This window comes from Amia ocellicauda, chromosome 2 (genome assembly GCF_036373705.1).
Source record: "Amia ocellicauda isolate fAmiCal2 chromosome 2, fAmiCal2.hap1, whole genome shotgun sequence".
NCBI lineage: Eukaryota > Metazoa > Chordata > Actinopteri > Amiiformes > Amiidae > Amia > Amia ocellicauda.
The window spans coordinates 46,725,231-46,732,611 of record NC_089851.1 but is presented as its reverse complement, the minus strand read 5'-3'; positions in this window follow the sequence as shown (position 1 = coordinate 46,732,611).

Genomic DNA, 7,381 nt, shown 5'->3' with positions numbered 1-7,381 from the left:
ACACTGGAACACAGTACCAATGACAGGATATGACTTATGACTTACTTATTCATAGCGCAGTTGTTTCACTCTGTCAGAATGGTACTCTGCAGAGCTGCTTCATGCAAATCTGATGTATAAACTCAGCCTATTTATGTTACTGAATGTTGTGTTGTCAGTGATTATGTGGTGTTACAGTTGTCGTTAACATATGCTGTTGTTTGCTATGACCATATTCATATGTGTTGTTCCTGCTCTGCTGTGAAAAGCTAGTTTCTTCCTCCATTGAATTACTATATCTTGTATACACTTGTGTAAATTGGAATTTGTAATGTTTTATGCCTTGAACTGCACTGTATTCTTGCACTTTGTATTGCGCTTATATTTTGTAAGTCTGCCAATAAATAATAATAATAATAATAATAATAATAATAATAATAATAATAATAATAATAACATATGAAATGTTTTAAAACTGCCCATATAGAGATATTGATATTAAGGCTTGGATTTATGATAGAGTACATTTATGAAGCGATACATGTCATACATTCATGTGGACCTGAAAAATAGAGGGCGCTGTACTACCAATAGAAATTTATGTAATTGTAATCTTTACAAATATTGAAATAGTTAACAATTTTATATTGTCTATGTATTCACTGTAAGAATCGAAGAGTCGAAGAAATCCAGAGAGAGAGAGATATGTTTCCAACCAAAGATTTTTAATACATGCAGCTGCAAGGAAGAGGTTCAAGAGGCGGTCTCAATAACAGTCTTAGAGAAGTTACAAACTACAGGCACTTTGATGCAGACCAGACAGGAGAGAAAGATAACCACGTCTGTCCCGTGATGAGTACAAGTTCGGTTTCTGCCTGACAACTGCTCAGGACGACCCATATATGGTTAAACCAGGGGAAATTAAGGCATATGTAATGTTTAATATAAGGGGGGTTGTACGATGTATCAAGCCCAAATTGCTGGAGAAAACTGGTTCTTATCAGACTCTGTTCCTCTGGGTATCAGGGTTGCACTATGGCACAGTACCGTAGTACCAAAAGGCCACCAGACAGTGACCTTGTTTACACAGACACACAGGGGAAGAAATGCAGTTAATCACTATGTTTGGCTACTTATAACTTTGAAGACTAGGCCATTTAGTGTTGAGGTTAGATCACTGCACTGTGCAATAAAAAAAGCAAACAGGATGCTAGGGTAAGTGTAGAATTTAAAACATGGGCAGTAATGTTCATACTGTACAATGCACTAGTTAGAGCTCATCTGGAATACTGTGTACAGTTCTGGGCTCCACACTTCAAGAAAGATATCGCTGCTCTAGAGGCAGTTCTGAGGAGAGCAACCAGACTTATTCCAGGTCTGAAGGGAATGTCCTACTGAGAGACTGAGGGAACTGAACCTTTTCACCCTGGAACAGAGGAGACTACATGGGGACTTGATCCAAGTCTTCAAAATCATGAAGGGCATCGACCACATCAAACCAGAGGAGCTTTTCCAGATCAGCAGGGACACACGCACCCGGGGACACAAATGGAAATTGGGCTTCAAGGCATTCAAGACAGAAAACAGGAGACACTTCTTCACACAGAGAGTTGTCACAATCTGGAACAAACTCCCCAGCAATGTGGTTGAAGCGACAATTTGGGAATATTTAAAAATAGACTGGATAGGATCCTCGGATCACTTAGTTATTAATGGACACCAAATGAGCATGATGGGTCGAATGGCCTCCTCTCGATTGTAAACGTTCTTGTGTTGTTATCAATGAATACATTTTCCTTGCTTTGTCTTACATTTGTTAGGAGTTTATGTTCCCTTAACCATGTTATTTAAACACAATTTTAATTTAGAAGCTGTGTAAGAGCCTTTTCAATCGCCTTATTATTGTTTGATCTACTGTGGTACCATTTAACTTCAGGAAAATATATATTTCAATATAATTTAAAAAGGGGAAAAAATGAATATAATAAATTACAAACACACTTCTGAAATCGAACCTACAACGCAGCATATCGCTATTATCCAATTGATTATTTATTTTTTGGTCTATTTTACTCTAGTCTTATTTTAGCCTAAAATACTGTATTAATTAGTCATTGGTATCATTCCTAAACTGCAATTTCATCAATTTCATATACATTAAGTCTAAAAACATTTAGTCGAGGAATATTTTCATAATAAATTTAGTCGGCAAAAAAAGCACTGCCGCTAATCCGAGTTCTTATCAGTGAGGTATTGTGCGTATCACCCAGTCTTGTTTTCTGAGGACTTGACCACTGTGGGTTAATGTATAGGGGTCATTAGATAACAGGACTTTATTCAGCAATTATTTCTTATGATTGTGATGAAAGTTTAAAGTCCTAGGCCAATCGAGTACTTGTAAAATGTAAATGTTTTGGTAGAAAAAAAGGAAATTAGATCTAATAAGATCTAGAATAAACCTGTTACTAGAAGTTATTATTTTCCATCCAGGGTTGTCTATAAATAAACTGAAGAATTTTTAAATTTCTATATTCTATGAATGGGATGACACACGATAAGAGGGATAGGAATTTGTGGAAATGCTGCTCTGTGATTGGCTGGTTTCTCATATACAGGGTACTTACACTTTTTCAACATCAAAATTCCAGACTTTTTCCAGTCATCTATTGTATTTCTGAATTGTCCTATTCAATCTGCTGGCATATTTGTCTATTTTCAGTGATATTTGTTTAATTTACTCTGCACTTTTTATAGTTCACTGTTGCGTGTGACTGAATTAATTGAGTGATGAGGTTGTTACACTGTAGTTTTGTTTGTACATTGTAAGGCTGATGCTATCGATTATGATGATAATCGATTATTCTATACATAAAATTACTGATTATTTGAATAATCACAACAAACTAAAAACATTGCTTTATTATCAATGCATTAGTAGATAGTAGGGTCCTATGGGCGCCGCCTATTTTTTTATGACGTATGACCTAACCTTATTAATATTCCTACGTCATAATTGGGGGGCGTGATTTTAGGTAGAGTTTAGAGTTATTTCCTTAATTATGTCATATCCGTCAGAAAGTGTACACCCATAAAACCCTGAACAACAAGGCCACCCATAACCCTGTTGTTCTTATTGTTCTTGTGTTGTTCTTGTAGAGAACTGTAGAGTGTGAATGGGTCAGATCCTCCTGTAGTGGTTGGGGGGCTTTGCATAGGGTACTTATGTTATCCACACTGTCTCTGTCTCTGTCTCTCCCCACCAATCTCTGGAAACCTCTGAGGATGTTCAGTTTGTTTAATAATAAGACAAATGTAATTAAAAATAAAATTAAAAAAGCGTGCGTGTGTGTGTGTGTGTCTGTATAGGTTAATTGTTTTTGTAAAAAAAAAAGCTGTGGTTATATTGTATTTTATATTAGCTCTCTCACATAATGTGTTCATTAGTTTTACTTAAATACATTCTAGGGTCTTAAAGCTCGTAAGAGTTAGACTTAAGATAATGATGTGCTTTTAATGTATTTTAGCTGTCTCAATACCTAATGATAAGGCATCGTTAAAAAAATAAAAACAGCTGATCACTCAATGCTAAATAGCTCACAACACTCAATGCTAAATAGATCACATCACTCAAGGCTCACACCGCGGGAGGTGGGTCAGACCACAGTAGGTATGATGTGTGATATCAAAACATTCAGAATACTTTTAACCTATATAATTTATAAGCTTTGTAAAATAAACCCAAATATCTCTTTTGCGGTGATAAACGCTGTTCTGAGTAGTTTGTGACTTGTTTAATACCAAACAATGCATAGCTATTAAAAAAAAAAAATCACTGTAAAAACTATTAGAGCGATGGTTATTTTAGATCTTTATAGTTATTTTCTTGGTTCAGGTTGTTTTTTAGCTCTTATAAAGGCCTGAAATATTCTTAGTGGTTGTTGACTATAGGTCTAGATGATTTAAAAATGTTTTTTTGAGAGCCAAAAAGGTTCTAATAAAAGTTTAGAGTTGAGAGGAGAGACATTGGCTCCATCTTGGTTTCTATTTGAAATTTGATGCAGTGCCATTTTATTGGTTGGTTTTGATATGTTAATTTGTAACGGGGCGGCACAAAGACCAGAACAACGCCTTACAAACAGCTCCAGCATATGGACAGCTGTATAAGTATGAAGGTCAGGTCTTCAGCTCGACAGACTCATACCGACCTTTCGATTTAAGACTAAAGATCAACAATGGCCGGAAACAACATCAGCGACTTCGATTTAAACAAGTTTTTAGGTAAGTCTTCAGATTAATTTCATTGACTCAGAGCGTATTGTGTACATGTATTGTAAATAAGGCTATAGCATCTGTTTTAAGCTCTGTAAAATTATTTTTCAGCCAGTCAAAAGGAGTTAATTCCCAACGCCGAGGAGATCATCTGGAACAACGCCGGTAAGCTTTTTGTGTTTGCGCTCATGGGTTCTTATGTATGGGTGTGTGTGTGTGTGTGTGTGTGTGTGTGTGGTTTTGAAGCGGATCATTAGAGTTTTGAAAATGTTTTAATATATATTAATGCCGGTCTCTTTAATTACACAGAAACTATCGAAAGGCCCGGGGTTAATGTCTCCGAGGATCGACCGAGAGAAGTGGTTGCCCCTAGACGGGCTGTCTGCTGGCCGGGTAAGAACTAAACCCCCGGTTGTTTGTATCACGTTTCTGTAAGATGTTTGAGTTCAGTTTTGTCAATTTAAAAAAACGTATCCTTTCTAACAGTATTAAGAAACGTGGTTCGAGACAACGAATGGCCTTCCACATCGAGGGCTTGTTTCGTTTTACCTTCGAGAACCGTAACCTTTCAAGAATCTGAAAGGACATCAGCCTCGGTATCTGATAGCTGTGAGTATATATCTGCAGCTGTAAATAAGAGGTTAAAGCTTTTTATAAAGCGGCGTGGCTAAAGGTTAAACATGTCTCTTACCTTCACAGCGGTGCAAAAAGCTAAACCAGCCGAAAAACATAAGAAACGATTATTCTGTGGAGGTAAGTAAGATCTTTCAAACTTTAATGTTTTTAAAAGGGGTTTGTTTGCCCGCTGAGGGTTGAGGGTTAATATTTAAGGGATGTGAGCCTGTTTCGTGTAGGGCGGGGGGTTCTGGGAAAGACCTGTAGAAGTCCGGACAGGTCTGGGCTTGTTTCTGGGAAACGTGTTTAGAAATGGCCGATTGCCGTACCGTCTGTTTAGGAAGTTGTTTGGCATATCTACCGCTATTATACTTCTGTTTTAAAGTGGTTGTTGGAAAAGGATTGATTGTGTTCATTGTATTTAATATTTAAATAGATCGTGAAAACGCTTGTGAAACAGGAAGTCCCAGGATCAGGAAGCATTTACACTTGGAAGGTTCGTTTAAAAATGAAATGTTGCTGTGTGTGTGTGTGTGTGTGTGTGTGTGTGTGTGTGTGTGTGTATGTATGTATATGTTTTATTAATAATATTACAGTTTTTAAAGAAACATTTAAGAAACAACTTATTTACATCGGCTTCTCTGTTTTACATTTATTATAAGGTTTTAGATTTTATTAAGTCCTAATAAATATAGTGTCTGTAAATAATAAGGCGGTGTAGTGAATGTCTAAGGCTATTTTCAAAGGTCTAAAAAAGCAAAAGGTTTTGAATGTCTTGCTCAGGTTGTTTTAAGTTTGATTTCTGTCACCGTTTAAAGATATAAATGTAATGCATTTTTTATTCTTCCCAAGACTCTTGGGATAGTAATTAGTTGGATGAGCTTTTGAGGACAATTACTCCATCTAAGTGGGATCACACATCTTCACCGGTGAGACCACTGAGAGGATCCCCCACGGTGGTCTTGGAGAACCCCCAACATCTACTCGGGCCACAGCCTTCTGGGGGTAATTCAACACCCCAGATTCAGCTCGCCTCATTGTTGGTCGGAACAAATACAGCCACCCAACAACCTCAGGGGTCACCGTTAGTCGGGGCTGACACCCCCCCAACGCTGGTCTGGTTTCAACATCGTTCACCCCGACCCGTTTCTTGGCTACAGAAACGCGGAACAGTACCCCGCGCTTGGTCAGGGTATCACCACAAAGGCCTGCTTGGTCTCCGGCCATGAATATACGCTCACTCCCTGCCTCCGTCGACCGAGATTTACCGGAGCGACCATCCTTTGAAGCCGAGCCAGGCCACCAGCCCCATGAGCTACTTCCTGAAGGTCGGCATGAGTTGCTACATACTTTGTTACAAAATCAAAGACTTGTGTTAGTGGGGCAAAACCTGGTGATAGAGAGCCAAAACACACTTATTAATACCCTTACTAACGCCTTGTACCATATTTAATGTTTTAATAGCCACAAAACGCCTTACTATTGTGGGTTGTTGGAAAAATAAAAATAAAAAATAAATTAAAAAATGTCTGGACTTGGTAAAAGAATTCACGACCTAAAGGATTATGAACAAGCTAGGGCCCCAAAAAGACCTTCCTAAGAGAATGTCCCCAGCCCTGTTGTGAACTCCTCTGATGTTCCAATGAACCTGGAACTATTACAAATTGTAAATGATTTAAATAACCACCAACTACCCCTGATAGAATTAAACCCTCCGAGCCAATGTGAATGAACAGACTTACCGTTGAACCCCGACCTGTTACAGATGGTCAATGATCTAAATAACCACCTCCCACCGGTAGCGCCTATAGAGGTTCTCCCCCTAGTTCACCCCGATTTGTTTGAATTGGTGGAGGCATTGGAGGAGCTACCCCGACCAAATTCTGCCCCTGTTATAAATGATTTGAGTCAATTAGAACACAGGATGTCGGCAGAAGCCGCCATCTCTATAGAGGAGGATCTTGACATCAACCGATTGGATATCTTTGAAGGGCTTTTATAGGCTTTAAATGAGATGCCTCAAAAGGGGGGTTTTGTAGATGGTGGTGGTGGTGTTCGGGATGTGGAGGGTTCTGAGACTGATAAGGCTGTGGAGGACATGCTCTGTGAGAATGTGGGGGGTGACGGTTCAAAATGATGATGTGTCCAAGAGTTCCAGTGATCCCATGATTATAGATAGACCTGCCTATATCAATTTTGAAAAGATTCAGCGTTTTAATTTTGCAGAACTTTTAAATTGTGACAATTATGCGGAAATATTTGTCAACATACACGAGGCCTTGCAAAACATGCTTGAACGGGTTGCTGAAAGGGTCAGACCTCGAGATGTTGTACAGTTAGAACTCAGAGGGGATGATTTGTTTAGCAACCTATCTGTAATGCTGAGTGGAGATAATTTAGATGTTGATGAATTTCTGGCTAAAATCGAAGCGTTGTTGCAAAGTAACGCGGCCATCTTAGCTGATGAAAGTCTGTCTCTGGTAATGAATGTGGTTCGTAACCCTGAGGGTGGGGCGTT